Source organism: Dipodomys merriami, unplaced genomic scaffold, assembly GCF_024711535.1.
Source record: "Dipodomys merriami isolate MVZ:Mamm:240054 unplaced genomic scaffold, mDipMer1.0.p SCAF_2, whole genome shotgun sequence".
NCBI lineage: Eukaryota > Metazoa > Chordata > Mammalia > Rodentia > Heteromyidae > Dipodomys > Dipodomys merriami.
The window spans coordinates 79,151,451-79,170,940 of NW_027203381.1; the positions used below are offsets into that span (position 1 = coordinate 79,151,451).

At 39.1% G+C, this 19,490-nt stretch overlaps 1 protein-coding gene across 22 annotated transcripts in view; it reads left to right on the forward strand.

The window, feature by feature from the left end:
* Positions 1 to 19,490, forward strand: part of Zbtb20 (zinc finger and BTB domain containing 20) — a 730,255-nt gene that overhangs the window by 666,896 nt on the left and 43,869 nt on the right. The window lies entirely within an intron of this gene.

The following is a 19,490-nucleotide window of genomic DNA, read 5'->3' on the forward strand; positions in this document are numbered from 1 at the left end:
CATTTTCTGTCAGTCAGAGTGATTCTTCCCCATTTACAGATGAGAAAACTGAGCAAAATGGCAGCCAGTTAGATGAATGAATGACTTGTCCACAGTTAAACTCCATTAGGTACTGAGGTGTATTTATAAGCTTGCTCTCATTGTGAGCAGCCAAATTTCTCTGTGCAAAGAGATGGCATTCCTGGCTATTTATAGTGATGTTAGAAATGTGTAACTACTCATATTGGTGAATGGATCGTAAAACACACACTGGATAAATCATCCCCACAAAAAGAGAAGTCATCTCTGCTATGAACCAGCAAGGTTGTGCAAGCCACAGTGCTTTTGCATATGAAGAACTCAGGCCAAGCTTCAGAGCAAAGACCTTAAATTCTCAGTCAGCTACTTAATCTGCTGAGCCACTTCGAATTTGGCAAAAAGATCCCAGTAGTATTCAAAACAAGAACGAATAGAGTTGAGCTATGCATTCTTTTCCAAGGCAATGCTGTTAACACTGAAATGTGTGCGACTTTGCAGTATACCCACTAACACAATTTCAGCAATATTCCCCCCCATTACCTCTAGCTTGTCACCTCTACATCATTTCTCAAAACTGTAATGGCAAACAAATTCAGATGATGATAATGGCAGGCATTAAGAGGAGTATGGGAAGGCAAAGGGTAGAAACCCCTAGGTGTTTGACAGAGCAGTTAACCACTGAACAGGCTGAGCACGTGCTGAGCCAAACCCTCCCTTCAAATGCTTAAGCAGGACTAAACCAAGTCAGTAGAGCAGACAAAGCTCTCCATATGAAAAACCTTTCTTGACAACTATCAAGCTGTAGCACATCACAGTCATATTCATGTGATAGACGCCACCAGAACTTGTACTTGCATATTTCTTCCATTTCTTTCATTCCCCCCAATATGGCTCCATTTGAAGGGAGCTTCTCCCTCTGGCTACTCCTTTCATCCTTGGCTGTGGATCCACCTAATCAGATACCTTTTCTTTGGGTGGAAGCAGATAATGTGTGGTTACTTACCTTCCCATGTTTTAGGCTGGACTCAGACTGTCTCGTTTTTGTGTGTGTGTGCCAAGATGCATTTACACATTAACAGTTTTTATTTATTTTTAATTTAACCTTTACACATTACCAAACTGTTGTGTGGGTGGGTTTAAGTTTAGCCTGATTCTGTTGGGAGCTGAACGCTCTCGAGGAGACTGTGGGCTCTTCCTTTTCCTCTCTTTTTTTTTTTTTCCAATCCACCTTCTTTGACCTCTTCTCCTCTCCCTCCCACCCATCAACTCCTCCTTTCCCCCATCCAAGTCCCTGTGATTAAAATTTTTAGTACACTTGGCTCATTTTGAAGTTTTAAGCAATTTTTGAGAGAACAAAACAAAGAGGATTTTTTTATGGCAAACTTCATTAATGCCACATTAAGGCTGACATTTTAATTACCCCCAAGTCAGGAAATGCAAAGTTCAGGTTCCCACAGCAACAGAAACTGGCCTCTTGAGTGTGGCATCACAGCAGATTCTTTCATTCTCTGATTACACAACACGGGTCGTGGGGACATTGTTTTTCTCCACGTATATGGAAAGGAGCAGAGCTGTAATCCTTTGTTTCATTCCTGTAACTACAGTTGAGGATATGGGTCTTTAGCTTCCCTCCCCAAACCATCTATACGTATTACCCTGAAACGGAAGACTATTATAGCCCTGCATGTGCACACGGACAGAATTAAAGTTGCTGTGGGAACATTAACTCTGATTTCCGGACTTCCGTGCCAGTCACATTTAAACCATAATGTTGTAATTTTTGGCATGTAATAAATGTGCATTTCATGTACACAGACAGAAAGAAGCATAAAATGTATTTTAAAGAGCAATTAATTACTAACTTTGCGATTAAAAAACATTTGGTGCATGTTCCTTCCCATTTAGCATCAGCTGCTGGTCTTAGCCAGGCCTAATAGATGACATACTGTGTCTCCTCCTGGATCTCAGATGTACTTACTGTATGTTCCTGTTCTTCTAGATAATTAATTCCCTTAGTAAAAGCTGTAGGGGGAAAACAAAATGGAAGGAATATGCAAGCATGTAAATAGGGTAAAGGACATTTTGAAGGAAGTGATTCATTTCTGCAAATAAACCTCTTAGTCCCTGATAAAGAGCCAGAAATCTGCTAAGTGGGTGTAGACAAAGGTTTCTGGCCACCTTAGAGCATCTGGTCCAGGGCCATAAGAACAACTTGAGAGCAGATTTCCCCCACTAATTCCACGCATGCCCAGTAGAGGAGTGATTTCACTCTGTGATAACTTTTTGAGGCTTCAGGCTTAAAGTTCTTTTACTAGGCAACATCTCTTTAGTTTATATTCCAATTGCAAAGGATAAATTGTAGGAAAATTAGGTGAGAGGTAGGCTTTACTAGTGAACCTCTTCTTTAGAGAGCAATGTTTATTTCTTCCTTTACATTTCAAGCTGATGGTCCAATTTGTGTGAGAGAAGGAAGTATCTCAAAATAACAATTTGAACAGGTTTGAGAGTGAAAGGAATTAGCAATACTCTATGGCACAACATTTTGCAAAGAATGTACTGTATTCAAAACTGGATGAGATTGAAATTTTACTTAAAGGTTATAGCTTAAACTCCCAAGCTAGGCCTTTTGAGGGACCACTCAATGAAGATCCCCGTTGTATTTGCTCATTCTCTGCTGTCATGCATTCCTTTTTGCTCAGTTTGGTTGCATATGGTATTTAACCTTTAAGAAAGAAACTTCAGTTTTGCAAGGCTCTGATTTGCTTTTACTTGGGCTGTCTCTATGTGTGAATGTATGTCTGTATGAGTGAAAACTGCTCAAGCAAGTTTGAAGGTCTCTTTGGCAAATTTGACTGCTTGTTCAGAAGTTTCCAATCGGAAAGCTGATTCAGTGTAAAACCTTCCAAAAACTTCCTGAGGCACCTGTTCACATGAAAAGATTGCATTTCTGTTGGAGGTGCTCAGAAGGCAGTGTTTATAACTGAAGAGCTCTGTTTGGTGTGCCAAAAAATGAAAAACATTTTGGCCCCAAAAAACTTCCATAAATGTTCAAAATGTATAATCAAACAAAAGCTTCATTTGGATTCAAATGCGTGTATCTCAGCAGATGTGTCTAAACTAACTGGAATCCCACAGGAGCAGCTGAACTGGATTTTGGTATGTCTTGATAACGAAAAGAGTTATTCTTAGACTTTGGAAGGACAAAAATGGTCCATCTGTGAAGGACCGTAATAGAGACATAGCAAAAACAGCATCCTCTGAAAGAGTTTATTTATGGAATTTAGGACAAGTTGGACCATCCTGAAAACATTTTGGGGTCACACTAATTTGCAAAAGAAATGTAGCCAAAATGGAATGGACTAACAAACACAGAGGGTTATTATCCTATGGCTTTAGATGATTAATTTTCTAGTTAAGTTCGATATCAGTTCAGCAGCAAATAGAGCATCTTTGGTGTAAGTAGGTACTCTTGTTGCCTTCTAAGTATTTCACATTCCTGACTCATCTGAGCCCTGTAAGGAATCATGTGTTTATCTTCTCATTGCTAATAGTTTCAACTTATTTTCCATCATTCCATTAACTAAGTAAACCTCTTAGCTGTTAAGTGTGGATTTCATTTTGTTAAATGATAGTCTCCTTCTTTAAATACCTTTCTGGCTCTGTTCATTGATATACAATCTCTTTGGAATTATTTTTATTACCTTTTATATCCAGATGTACATTAGAATGCTAGTTGACTTTTTTTGTTCTAATTTTCTAGAGGTTTTACTTAATGTATTTAGGGACACACTTTTTAAAACTAAATTTTAATCTTCCTCTTCTTTTAGAACTAGTCCTTTTTGTTGTTGTTGTTGGTTGTGAGGGCTGAACTCTGAGCCTGGGCGCTGTCCCTCAGTTCTTCAGCTCAAGGCTAGTGCTCTACCATTAGAGCCACAGTGACACTTCTGGCTTTTTCTGCTGATATGGTGCTGAGAAATTGAACTCAGGGCTTCATGCATGAGATGCAAGCACTCTACCACTGAACCAACTTCCCTGCCCTTAGAACTGGTCCTTTTTTATATAACTTACCCTTTTTTATATAACTTACTTTTTCTCTACAACACAACCTAACTGTCCCTTCCCTGGTCATTTGTGCAGTAATTTCTGTAATTTATTCATGTAATCATTTACTTAGCTATTAGTTTAGTCCTTGATGAAATATTATAAACCCCTGCTTCTGCACCAAGACCTGTTGCAGCAGAAAGAGCTCCCCGGAAAAAAAATATGAGAAAGAAATAAATGTGAAGTAGAGGAAGGGAAGGACTGAAATTATGTGAAAAAGGAGCAGAAGCACAAAATAACATTCAAGTATAATACTGAGACCTTACACTTTGCCTCATTTTAATCACAGACAAGCTCTACTTGGGTAACATTGCCTGTTATTACAATTCAGTTGAGTTGAAAGGCTTGTCCATTTCAAAGATATTTGTTTCCATATAAATAATAAAGCATAATCCCCAATTATTTATGCATAGAACAAAAATGCCCTTCCCTTCATGCCGTCATAAAAGAAAATATTCTAGGTGATGATTTGTTGATCAACACATCTCAAAATAACTTTTCTTATGCGAAGGGCTTATTCACAGGGCCACACTGTCACCCATAGTTACATATATTGGGATTCTGTTACTGATTTGGTCTCTTCAGACTTCTAGCAATCTATCCTCCTGTGCTAGCCTCTCGGATCCCTTGGTGAATCTGTTCTCACTGCCCATTGCCCCACGTCACACCATGCCATATTGCTATCCCTCACATTGTATGATGGGAATTAGGATTGTCCTAGTGTAATCATTAGGAAGGGTTGTTGATTTTTAGGGTTCTATATTTTATCCTGCCATCTCATTCCTTGCAGCTTCCTCTGCTTGTGGTACGTTCCATCACGTAAAATCAGTGCTTCTCCATAGCTATCAAGGATTTTCATATTTGATTTAAAAACAGTTTTAACCCCTTATGCACTGTTGCCCTTGTAGATGGGTCATTGGAGATCCATTACGATTGTGCTTGAGGGACTTGCTTTGAGGAGAATGGCATCAGTCCACAGTCACCTTAGTCTAGGTACCATAGTCAACCCCGTATTACTCAGCAGCAGAATAAGCACTTTACATTCTTTTGTTGTTGTTTTCCTTCTGCCTTGACATCCTTTGTTCTCTCTCAAGAATGCAAACCAATTTGAACTTTTCTTTTTCAGCACAGAAAGAGATTAAAGGTCACTGGGTCTAAATATATTATTGTACCAATGGAGAATTGAGGCCTAAAGAGAGCAAATGTCAGAGTAGAGAGTTCCCAGCATTGTAAGTGACCACACTTACAATGGAGGAGGACCCTTTCCTTCCTTCCACTATATGTGGTGCCTGTAGAGAACTCACATGTTCTGAACAGAATGGTGCTTTCAGTGTGAAGGACCATAGGCCAGGAGTTGTGCAGGATGGAATTTTACAAGCTGAAGCCTTGTTCAGAGACTAAAAGTCTCCTAGATATATTCCCAAACAGTTACCCTGAGGGCAAGTGATGATGCACCCCACACACCCAGAGTCCCCAGAACATGAATTCACTCACATGGCACTAGGTGCACAGTCTGAGTACTAGTGCTACGTTGAGTTCCATGAGTACATGGAAGATTCTCTAAACATATTATTAGGCCTCGGGTCTCCATTGGTACAATAATACGTTTGGAGAATCTTCAAGCTGAGTACATATCCTCAAGTCACCATTCTCTTTGAATTTTAAACATTTATTGCATATATTATAATCCAGTAGAAAGAGAAGATTCTGTGAGTTCTTGTGAGAGAAGAAAAACTTTCACTGGAGATCAGGCATTAGAGTAAGCTACGAGGGATTTGCACTCAGGTACAAAGTTCTAGAAGGACTGACATGATCAAGACTTCACTTGGGGAAGATCTTATGTAGCAGCGACAGTGTAGATAGGAGGGGCAACTGGAGGAAGGAGAGAGTGGAGGAGAAATTGTTGGCAGTTTTGTTTACACTACTGGAAACATAAATGGGCTTCTTATAGGAGGAATAAGGGTGGGAGAGCCATACTCAATAAACTATGTGAATGTGAGTGGACAGCTGTAGAGGCTGTCCAGTTATCAACGATAATACCAAAGTACCAAAAAGAGAAGTGAACATATTAGAGAAACGAATAGAGATCCATTTTGTGAAGTTCTCAGTGTAAGGTACTATATTATATTTCCAGTGGAAGTGACTGAGTTACAAATAGGGTCCTTGAGCACAATAGGAGTATTTGAAATTAGGAAACACATTGGGCAAGAGGTCATACTTCATGCCACAAATGCCAGAATAAACTTCAAAGAAGACTTTGTTGAGAAAGAAAGGGATAAAAAGAACTTGGAGATGTTTACATTGAATGATAAGAAAAAGAACAAAGAATCTTCAAAGGAGAGAAAGAAAAGAAGATCTGAGAGATAGAAGCAAAACCTGGAGAGGAAGAAGAGATCATCAGGGAGGGAAAGGGGCAGCAATGTCAGAGCTACAGACACCAAGGAGGAGAGAACTGGGGAAAGGTCAGCTTGAGCCTGTGGGATTAGTAGATTCCTAGTGCCTGTCATGAAAGTGGAATCAGGTGTCACACATATACACATACACCCTGCATAGAAGTTCAGAGCAAACAGGATGAGCAGGAAGGCAACAATTGCAAACTGCTTTAAAAAAAAAACTGGAATGATTTAAAAAGCAATAAGTAACTCAAAAGTGGAGTAATATTCTTATGTGCAGGAGTCACAAGCCCATCTAGAAATTGAGAAATGAGAAAATTGTGTTAGGAGAGACTCTACATTAAATAAGCAATGTGAGAGGGAATTAGATCTCTCATTTCATAAAGCAATGAGGATGTACATGTTGAAGAAATGTAAGACACTGCTCACTCAGCCCAATGACTCAGTAACTTCTGTAGTTCTTTCTCTACTTCTCAATTTTACTTTTTCTTTTCCTTCTAGCTCATCACAACTAATATTTTATAAAATTTCTTTTTGATAGCCTCACAAATATTCATACTATTGTCTTTAGTAATCCCTGACAAATAAGCAGAGGACAGATGTAATCAAACTTTCAAGCAGTTTTTTTGTTTGTTTGTTTTTTTGGGTTTTTTGTTGGTCACGGGGCCTGAACTTGGGGCCTGGGCACTGTCCCTCAGCTCTTCAGCTCAAGGCTAGTGCTCTACCACTTGAGCCACAGTGCCACTTTCAGCTCTTTCTGCTTATGTGGTGCCGAGGAATTGAACCCAGGGCCTCATGCATGCAAGGCAAGCACTCTACCACTGAGCCACCTTCCCAGCCCTCAAGCAGGTTTTAAAACAAGTAATTCAGAGCACAAACCTTTTTAAAACTCTACTTTTCTGATTTTTTTTTTAATTTACAGGCACAATTCAAGGAACTTTGTAGTCACTAATTACAAATGTACATGTGGCTCTCCTGTCCTCCTTCATCACAGAACATCTTCAAGTTCATTATGTGGGGTAGCAGTGTTGAACTTGTTTACTTGTACTATGTTACTTTCTCTCATGGTTAAAGACATTCCAAAAGCCAGTGCCATCTGGCCCCACAGAATCTGATACTACTTCTACTTCGGGACTGTGACCTGGAACCAACTAAATCAAACGATACTTTGCTCTACTATTAAATTACGTATAAAAGTGAATAGAGAAGTTATTTTATCAGTACTGGGAATTACATAAACAACCAGATGGAAGAGTTTTGAACATTCCTTATAATTTCACAGGGCAGAATGAATTCTTTTTTTTTTTTTTTTTTTTGGTCCAGTCGTGGGGCCTGAACTCTGGGCCTGGGCACTGTCCCTCAGCTCTTCAGCTCAAGGCTAGCGCTCTACCACTTGAGCCACAACGCCACTTCTGGCTTTTTTCTTTTTGCTTATGTGGTGCTGAGGAATCGAACCCAGGGCCTCATGCATGCAAGGCAAGCGCTCTACCACTGAGCCACCTTGCCAGCACCCAGAATGAATTCTTAGTTGAGGCCAGATTGACCTTAAGAAGTCTTTCTTTTCCTCTCTAATTCTAAAAAGTAGTCTCCTCTTACTCATTTGTCCTTCTGGTTTCAGTATGGTTCATGTTATCACCTTATACCAACATGTCACACACATACACACTGTTAAGCCAGGGAATTTTTAAAGAAAATATTATATGGCAGATAGAAACTACATAATTTTAAGAATTTCAAGAGGTGACCACTATATTAGCTTTATCAGTCATTTTTTAGGTGTAATAATTTCCTTTCCTGTATAACCACTTAATGTCCTTACCTCAACTCCTGACCACTATTTGCCTATAAAGAAGAAAGATGCCTATGCCAATATACTTAAGCTACAAAGTATAATTCTAAATGAGTGTCATGGAAAAAAATGATACATACAGATTCTGAACTTAAACCTCTAAGTTTAAGAGAAAAGAATGTCTTTTTATTAGAAGAAAAGGTCTGAGGTTTTTATATGTAAGTCAGGATGGTTCTTCTGATTTAAAGAATCTCTCAGAGGGCTGGGAAGGTGGCTCAGTGGTAGAGCGCTTACCTTACATGCATGAGGCCCTGGGTTCGATTCCTCAGCACCACATAAGCAAAAAGAAAAAAGCCGGAAGTGGCCCTGTGGCTCAAGTGGTAGAGCGCTAGCCTTGAGTTGAAGAGCTGAGGGACAGCACCCAGGCCCAGAGTTCAGGCCCCACGACCAGACCCCCCCCCCAAAAAAAAGGAATCTCTCAGAATTACCTTACTCATGTAACTGTAACCCCTCTGTATAGTATTTTTACAATAAAAAATATTATTAAAAAAAGAAAAAAGAAACCTTCAGAAATCAAGCCTAATTTATCTTAAAGGTCCCAGAGAGCTCACTAGATGCTGGGACTCCTGATTTGTCCTAAAGAATCCCAGTATAAGACGCTTCCCCAGGAAGCAGATCTGCTTAGGAGTACTTCCTGGGGATGATACAGGCAGAGGTTTTAGGCAGGGATATCCCTGCCATGATCTGTAGTTCAGAGTTACCTCCGGACCTAGAGGCCTTCCACTTGTACTGCGACCCTGCCTCCCTCTCAGTGTCTGTGAGCCTCCTGAGAATATACACACACGTATTCATGACTAAGTGTTGATCTGGGACACAGGTTTAAATCTTTCATTAGATTGAGGTCAGAGAATTAAAAGAAGGAAAGAGCAGCATCCCCAAGGAATATCCCAATCAGATCTGCATCCTCAAACCCAGCTTCTAACAGTAAACTAAGAAGCAAGGACAAGAAGTCCCATGTGAAAATCCACATGCAGCACAATTCCTACTACCCTTTCAGGCCCTTTAATCTTCTTGCAGGTCAGGTGCAGGTATGATAATACCAGGCTATTTCCTGAGCATGCTGATAATAGGCTAAGATTTGGACCATGTGTTGTTTAGAAAATGTTTTCTCACCCCATGGTCCAGTTGTTTGCTCTTTTAAAAAATGAACTTTAGCCTCTGAATGCCTTTTACATGCTTTTAATTGCCTCCCTCTGCTTTCATTTCCTCAAATACATTATGAGAATAAAAATAGTATCTATCTCAGGGTTATTATAAAGATTAGATAGAACGCTGTACATAAAGCCCCTAAAACAGCAGCAGATAAGCAGTCAGTACTCAGTGTCTTCGAGCGGAGCATGAAGTCAATGGGGACTAAACTTGATGTAATATAGGTGATGATTGTGACAGGTGTCCCTCCTCCCCACCAATAATGACTGAGACTGAAAAATCTCAATCTTCAGGAGAATGTGTAGTACAGTTACTGTCTTCACTTCAGAAAAGGACAGGGCTCCTCTTGTCATTTTTGTGCAGACATGGGTAGACAGAAGATTGTGCATTTGTTTTTTTCCTTCTTTCATCCCTGGACTTCTCTTGGTTTTTCTAAAAACAAAAGAAAACTAATAGTAAGTGTCCAATCCGTATCAAATACCCTGTCATATCATTCTTTCAAAACACCTCATTTTGTTGATAAGGAAATTGGGTATCAAAGAAGTTTTTAAAACCTTTTATAATGTTTTATTCTTGGTATAGGGAATCTTGAGTATTATGAATAGCATGGCATTCTATGATAGCATTAACTGACTATATTCCTTTTTGTCCTCAAGTGCATTCTTATTAGTAAGAGCTCTCAAATATTAGGGAAGGGAATGGATTTGTGTGTTCTGTCATCTGAGAAGATGTCAGATCCATGCATACCCCCATGGACAGCCTTAGGTATCCTTTTGCTGTGGCTCAAATACACAAAGAAGGTAAAAAAAAAAATCAGTCCTTAGAACAAGCAAACCACTGTGCTGCTTCATCGAAGAGCTCTTTCCAAAGAGAAATACTTACAAGTAAAACTGCACTTTTTATCCTTTTGAAAGACAGTCTGACTGATGGCTTCAGAGTATTTTGAAATAATTTGAAATAGAGGTGCAGTTGGAAGGGTAAATGTGTCTCACGGCAGAGGAGGATTACTCTTAATCGTCTGACTCACTTACCTTCTTCCATTCTGAAGCCGTTTTCAGTCATTGAGGGGAAAATGCAATCTTAAGAAATTCAGTGAGACTTGTTGACTCCTCTGTCCCTCGTGAGTCTCGCCGGTCCCACGGTGCTCATAGAGTTTTTGCAGTATGTGAAGATAATGTTGGACATTTGCTTCTCTTCACTCCTAACCACTTTTGCTGCTGAGCATAGAATTCCAAAGATGCAGGAGTAGGGAACCTGATCTGCAAGTCTTCCCATAATAACTGCAGATCCAAAGCCAAACTAGATTGTGCATAAGTCTGTATAAATCCCAAGTCAGAGCTTTAAAATGATAACTTACTGAGTCATGATTTCTGCATCTCATATGCAGCATGCCTTAAATCACATGTTGATGGCTAATCAGCAGAATCCAAAGACGCAAATTAGATGGTACAATATTTACAGAGAAAATATATGTGTAGCTTGAAAAGTAACTATCGCCACGGTTACAGCCCCACTCCCACCCCCCCCCCAAAAGTAGTAGCTGTCGCATTCTGAACTCTTCTAGCCAAAAATGGAATTAATATCACAGTAGAGAGGTTTCAGAAAGCAAAACAAGGTTTCAGGAGCAAAACAAGGTTTCAGGAGCAAAACAAGGTAAGGTGAATTACTCCTGTTCCTCAAATAACATTCAGGCATTTGTTTGTTTGTTTGTTTGTTTTTCAGTGCTGGGAGTAGAACTCAGAGACTGAGTTTTACATGCTAGGCAAATCCTCTACCACTAAGCAACATCCTCAGCCCTAGATGAATTGTTGCTAGGTGCTCATCTAGGGCCAAGAAGAATTCCTGTGTGTAGTAATCCAGTCTTGCCCACACCTTTAGTACCCAGCCAAGGGCTCAGCCACAGGAGGTACTCAGCCAATGTTCGTGGAATGAAATAGATGTGGTAGGGAGAACTGAGGAAAAGTGCATTTGTGAGCATTTTGCCTATTTTGTTACTGCTTTTTTACCTGAATATTTCATAACAAAGTGCATCACAAATACTCTCCAGTTTGCATGCTGGAGAAACAGAAGAGCTTTCTGTTGAATGTAGCCTGTTACTTGTCTTGATTCTAATAGCAATATGGCAGGGTTAAGGTCAACTTTGTAGTATAATCTGGTGCCTGTTTTTGATAGATATCATGGAAATAGTTCTTTACAAGATGTGCCAACAGATGATTAGGTGACAGCTCTAGCAAACCTTACAATGAGAAAAAGGAAAGGTTTTCCCACTCCTGCCTCTTGTTACTGCAACATTCGTGCACCCCCACCTCCTTCCCCCCTCGTGCATCCCCCCTTCCCAGGTCTAAACTTTGTCTAGGGAATACAGCATATGACTGTCAGTCTAGTAAGGAGACAGTTCTTGAGAAAGCCATCCCCTCCACACACAAGGCTCCCAAGCTCTTCCCATGGGAATGGCATGATTTGATCAACAGCAGGCAGAGCTGGCCCAGGGAAATAAGAGCTTGGCACAGAATCTTAGTGCCCTCCTGCTAGAAGGGCCCTCAAGAGAATTGCTTCATGCCCACCCTCCCTCAGCTGGCTGGACAGTAGAAGGATGTGTAGGAAAACAAATTCCTGGCTGAATGAATAGAAGATTAAATGAATGAGAGATGAGTTCACTCCTCCAGAAGTCCCCGCCATCCCACTTGAATAGCAAGGCTAACTTTGAAGCCACTCTGTTCTCCACGGCACGATTTTGTATACTCAGCTTTGGAATATGGTCGCCATCTGCTGTCAGTGCACAAGACCAAGGAATTATTGGGGTGGATAGGAGGAGGCTGAGATGGAAGAAAGGAGACACTTAAAATGAGCTAATGATCTCCTTTGTGTTGGAGTCTAGGTTTCTGAACATCAGTTCTGTACTTCAAGAACAAAACACCAGTGTATCTTAGACCACACCAGGCGCCGGCACATCAGATAAGGCCTGTGCTGTGCTGTGTTCAGCCACCCAGCCTCAAGAAGTTCTGAAAGTGAAATTCGAGAAGCAAACCAAGGAAGCTGAAAAGAGAAAAAGGCTTAGTAAAATAGAATCAGAAGGGCTCTGCAGATAGGTGTCTTCAGGATTCAAGGGTTTAAAAATGAATCTACTAATAATAGAGTTGAAAGATTATAAATCCAAGGAACGTAAGGGTCTGTAGAAGAAATGAGACATTTCTTCATATACTCCAAAGGCATTGCACTCTTTTGGTGCAATCTCAGAGTGGAAGCAACCTGTCTTCTGGGATTATTGTACATTGAACCTTTCCTTAGGAAGTATAGATTGCTGCTAGAGGCAGAGGTGGCTGATCCTTTAAAAAAAAAAAAAAAAAAAAAAGCCTGCAAAGCAAAACTAAGTAAAAAGAACACAGAATCTCTGAAAAGTAGTGAGTAGCTCATGGAATGTACTGAATTTCCTTACGCTATCTGTACAAATTCTTTGTTATGGCTACAGAATCATGTTGATAATTTATATGGCAAGCCAGAGAATAATAATTAAGCTGGGATATGTGTGTGTGCGCGCGCACGCGTATGTGTGTGAGGGGGAGATAAAACTTACTCCAGTAAAGTTTAATTGGGGGACAGATTAGCTAGTAGCCTAAGTGTAACATTTGAAAGCAAGTTCTAGTATATATTCAATCGTAGTTCTGTATGTGGAGTTTGAAAAATAAGCAAGGAGAAGATGCAGAACTCCTTTTTGCCATGCAAGAAAAGAATCCTATCAGAGATGAATATAACTATAAATTTCGAGACAACAACAGTTCTAGAAAGGCAGGAAATTATTTTATGGAGCCCAAAGTAATTGCTGCATTTGTCACACTTGGTTCCTTGGAATGATCAAACCAGTAAATATTTGTTGGCTGGGGAGCCCTGGCTTGACTCCTTTCTCCCATCAGGCACAAGTCATATGCAGCTGTGACTCGACCACAATTAGAGTATTAGTAATGCCTAAAGCCATCTCATGTGCGGTTTCTCCTCCTAGGAACCCTATGTGCCTCCTTACTCTGTTTTGTTTGTCCTTATGCCATTCCTGGGAAGCATAAACATCTTCATTTTATAGGAGGATAACTGTTTCACAAAGGAATTACTTAGTTCTTTGTCTTTCAATGTGAAGTGATTGATAATCACTGTATTCACCCTGCTCATTGTACTGTTTTCATATTATTTTTGGTTTCCCAGGCAAACGACATATTTTATCTTTCTCATTATTATTTTTAATTAGTTTTCAGGAAAGTTGAGATAAAAACAGAATCTAACAAATATCCCATGGAGATCGTTGGTGTTCTCTTTTCTTTCAAGAATAAATTAAGACCTTCTCTGCTCCTCTCTGCTGGCTGTCTCTGCAGATAGTCAAAATCCCATGCCAGTTTCCAGATGAATAAGGGTTCATTCAAATAGCTAGATCACAGTCCCCTCTATTGAAGAAATCACCTTTTAATTCATGTCTGGACCACAAATAATTTACTTCTGGGTAAAAACTTTTGAAGGTTTAACACAAGATTTTTAAACAGTGTTAATATACAATCTAGTATGAGTTTAATAATGTCTTTACACTTCATATATGAAAGACCAAAGAGAAAACTAGTGGCTTTTATTCTCTCTGGTGACCTGCACTAAATATTACATATTTACTTTGTAAATGAGGACACCCAGTGGCCACCAAGTGAAAATATTCTAAACACTTCCTGACACTGTTAACACAAACATAAATACCAGTTATCAGCGCAGATCGATGTCTGCATAACATCTGTCACCAAGTAGGGCAAGAGTGATAGATCCTTAGCCTGATCATTTCCATTATCACATCGCAGACGGGTGAGGTCTTCCTGCTTTTGATTACAAAGTATTAACTCAGCTTTGGGTTCCACTGAATTCTGAGCTAAAAGAGGGACCAGTGAGCTGTTTCTTAGAAGAAATGGAATCAGCAAGATTGAGACAATACAGTATATATCAGAAATCATAAATGGATTGTGGAGCCTGTGAGGCATTCAGCATAAAATACACCAATTACCTTTGACAATACATGAATATTGAAAACAGGATGGTAGCTGTTAACTAATAACAGGAAGTAGAGTTAAATAGGACAGAAGGAACAGTCCTACACTGACCTCCATGCACTAGAATGAGCACTTGACTACAGCATGTAAATACTCTTTAGAGAAAATGCACCCTCACTGAATGTGAGGATCATTCACTATCAGATGTCTGCAAAGTGAATAGAGAGATAGAGTCAGAACTTACTCATCCTGCCAGGTTTTGGCAGAGACCCAAGTTGAATATACTTGTAATTATAGTTAAAACCAGATAAGATGTTAGTCTTCAGGAGGCTTAGAGTTTTGAGTAGTTTTTAGGAGGCTTTTTATTAGGATAAGCACAAGTAGAAAAAAAATAGATTCACATATACTGCTAAGAACTAAATTATGTTGTATGTGTATAGTAAGTTCAGATTTATTTGCCATGTAGGTACCAGAAACATTTCCTTATTTTTTCTAAAGAACCTCAAACCTGAAACCCCTGTCACCAAGTTAGCAAGAAGCAGAATCACCTGTAAGGACTCCATTCCACTCAGTATATTTTGTTTTACAAGACTCACTAGGGGTGGGTCAGGTCCTTGATGGTCTCCATCCCTTCAGAGATGCGCTGAGCCTGGCCTTAAGGCTTCCAGGCACCACATTCACTAGGATTGGTGTGGTTCTTCGTTGTGAGCCTGAGCCTCAGATAATCCGGATTTCTTACAGGAAGGTGACTTTTCATATTGGTCTCCACAAGTAATACTCTAAGATGGGTTCTGTGCAGGTAGAGACATGTGAGTCTTTCCAAGTTTTGTTCAGCTTGGTTTGATTTGATTTTTGTTGCAGAGACAGCATCTTGCTATGTAGTTGAGGCTAACCTGTAACGCACAATCCTCCTGCCTCATTCTCTTGAGCACTGGGATTACAGGTATGTGTTGCCATATTTGGCTTGTTTCCACACTTTTAAGAAAGTTGACAATTTTTCTTCCTTGAAATGTCATTTTATTGTAACCCTGAAGCATTAGCTTCCTCGTACATGTCCCAGAAAGGGCTCAAATAAGTTCCTTTTAGAAAACTTTCTTTGGTGGCTTAAGAAGTTCTAAAACCATAACTCCTTTGGACCAGGCCTTCTATAACTGTATGGAGACTTTCCATTTCTTATCTTCAGGTTTAGGAAGAGGGAGATTATCTTATTAAACTTTCTTGATTCCATGGAAACAAATAAGAAAGTGAATGTTTCTATTCATTTCTTTGCCAACCAATGGGAACTAAAAACAAACAAAAAACACAGAAAATTTAGTTTGGACTCTAGAAATCACAGAGAAGGAAGAATTTTGAATGCATTTCATGGGGAGTACATAGATTTGATGCATAGAGAAAGCACAATAATTTTAGAAATGTAGACAAATTCAGCAGAAGCAGCCAATGGAAAGTAAATGTAGAGCTGGGGTATGTAGCTCAAGTAGTAGAATAGTTAATACAAGGCCCTGGGCTTTAGCCCACTTTCTCACATAAGAGAAAAAAAGTGTAAAGAATTAATGTAAAACATGTAGGATAATGTAAAATGACCAACTTTTTTACATCAATTCAAAGATTTTACCTTGGGGAAAACTAAAGGTCAAATCAAACCAATTCAGTGAAATCCCATACTAAAAATACCAAGAGCTCAATGCTTTTTTTTCCCTCTCTCTCTAATTTATAAATAATACTAGCACTATTATGAGATTTGCATTCTGCTTTACATATTTACCAGTGCCTTCTAAGGCTTTGAGCCTTAGAAAACTTGTTTGGAATAATCTTCATCTCAACATAAGCCAGAAAGAAACTTAACATCTTTTTAAAAGGCTTTCTGTGCCTGGTTCTAAAATGAATTGCCCTAGGTGGTAGATGAGTTCCAGTCATTTTCTTCAAGTGAACCACACAGTTCATCCCTTTGCCTCCAGTTTAACCACTCATCCAGCAAAATAGATTTACCATTTCCTGGGCTTTTCCTATTGCTTGAGGTAGAAGGTCTTCACCCCTCTACTAAACAATCTATCATGGTACAAGTCCGCACCTTGCTGTAGGGAACTCTTCAGCCCATTCCTACCAATTGTCATGTTGGAAGCAATTTCTTATTCTCAGGAGGACCCAAACAAAAGAACATTTCAATATGAATCATAAAACATGTGTTAAATACAGTTTCAGAATAACATTACAACACAGGATGAAAGAAAGTTCTGTAATCATAAAGCTCCACAATAATTTTAACCACAAAACTTGGTTTTGTGGAATCTGTGGAACCTGTTTTTTCACTTATTGAAGTCCACAGAAAAGTTTTCTCAAAAAAAAAATTTCTTACCTAACTGTAACTCATCACCAATTATAATACACCAAAGGAGTATTATTCCTGCGAGTCAAACTAGATCATTAGACTTACTCTAACTAAAATTTGGTTTTCCTATATAATAAGTTTGTGACAATAGAAACACCAAAAAGGGAGAATACTAGTAAGAGGGTGCTATCTTTTATATAATAACTTTTTAGGCTCCTAATTTATTTTCTAGAAAAATAATGTACTTATTAACTATACATTCAAGTATATAAATCCCTCTTTAAGACCTATCCAAAACCAAGTTCAAGCTACCTAACTGTGAATTTAAGTAGATCCTTTTGTTCATTTTTGTATCCCACCCACGGATGCAGCATCTCTGTATTTTTGTTCTCCAGATTTAGTGAACAAAGAAAAAGGTTACAATAGGGCAGCCGCTAAATTTGTAAGGAAAGAGCTTTAGAAGAAAAAGAAAAGAAAAGAAAAAAAGACACTCCTAAAAGGTGTCTCAAAAGGTTTACAATGTAAGAGGATTTGAAGGCATCAAGTTTGGACTTCACTGACTTTTCTCCTTAGTCCCAGCAGGTCCTCTCTCCTCAAGAAGCCATTTCATTTCAACTGTGGAATAAGGGCATAAGTACCTTTTAGAATGTTGTCTGGAATTATCTTTCTATGCTATTGTTCACAGAGTTAAATCTTTCATGAGCTACACTGTAAGAGAATAAGTTTCAGTGTTTTATTCACTGGAATCAAATACTCAAAGCACAGGAATTCATAAAGCATGTGGTGCTAGTTCATTTTAGATGTCAGTTTGACTGGATGAAGGATTACCTAGAAACCCAAAGGAGCATTGTTTGATGGTGTTTCTAGAGGAAGTTAGCAGGCGAGTCTGAATGGAGCAAGTGGCAAAGAGTAGGCACCATTTAATAAGTTGGTAATCCAAAGAGTACAAGTAGGGAAAGCAAATTGTCCTCTCCACCTAAGAAAGGTAGGAAAGGGTCATCTCCTGCCTTGACATCAGAACTCCAAGCTTACTGGCATTTGGATTCCAGGCAACCACTTACTTGAGTTACTCAGGCTAAAACTGAAAGTCACACTAGAGGCCTCCCTGGTGCTGAGGCCTTCAGACTTGGACTCAGATATGCCTGCAGGCAACCTATCCTAGGACTCCACTGCCATAACCTTTCAAGCAAATTCCCTTAATAAATCTCCTCTCATGTATCCATGTACACATCCTAATCCTAACTATACAGATTTTGTTACCTACAATGATTCTAAAGAATTAGGATTTTAAGGATTACTTTCCTTAATTAGTTTTGAATTTTCTAGAATTGGTTCTTTAATCTGGTTAAACCTATAAATGCTAAGCACTCTGCACCAATGGTCCACAGCATAAAATGATTTTAGAGATACATAGAGAAATACTTGATATGCCCTGTCTACCACTTATAAGATGCAAGGAATTTAGTGATTTAGTGACTTCATATGGTATGCTTTCAAACCCTTGGGGGAAAGATAGAAAGAGAGAGAGAAAGAAAGAGAGAAAGAGAGAAGAGAAAAAGAAATATTGGTCAATTGCTTTTATGATAATAGACAAAATGACAAAAGAAAACAATAGACTCAAGAAATCATGTTTCTTGGCTCTAGCTTCATATAACTCAAGTCCGAATTTTCTTTTTTAGCCATAAGACTGAAATTGATTTAAAAGAAAAGAAAACAAAACAAAACACTAACAAGCCCTCAACATGTGATTGGTTGAATCATAACAAAGGTTGAATTTTCAGCCTTTGTGGGTATCTATTGTTAAAGTGAGGACATTGAGAAAGAACAGATCCTGTTGTTTTAATTAAAAAAAAAAAAACAAAAAACCTCTAATGAGACAGGGGCATTAAGCTCCTTAAGCTCCTTTACAGAGGAGACTTTGGATCAGAGGAAATGATCTCCCCCTCAAAAACAAACAAACAAACAAACAAAGCTTGCTTTCCCTTCCCTTAATCCTACAGCAAAGGTGTCTCACCACCCCTCCCACCACTGCTATAACATCCCTACCTGCAGTTGCCCCACCCACAGTGGTTTGGGCCTTTTACACTCTGAGGGAAATGGCTGCTTTCCTTGCCCCAGGAAACAATAACGGCCTCTCCTGCCTGGCAAGGTAATTCTGATTCTCCTCAGGACTCACTCTTACTGGTTTCCAGACCTATAACTGAACTCAAGCCCCAACAGGACTCTAAAAGTAAGGAACAAAGTTGGACTCCTGAGGAGGTACACCGCATTTAAGAATTCAATAAAACTACTTGAGTTTGCTAATTTATGTAGGCTAAAATGTGGGGGTCATGTATGGGAGAGAATATTAAGGACTTGGGATAATATTTAAAGGATCAGCCTGAATTTGTTTTTCTTTTTTAATTATCATGTTGTTGTTTGTGTTGAGGATCAGTACCCAGATATTTTGATTTATACATAATCTCCCAGCTTCAAATTTTGAGACACATCTTCCTCAAGAAGATATCAAATTTCAATATGTTCGAATGTGCCACCATCCACGATTTGAAAGATGTGAATATGGCAATTCCTCCTCCAAAATCCCATTCAACTTTGTTCTAGAGAGTAATAGTTGATTAACAAAAGTATAAGTCAGTGGT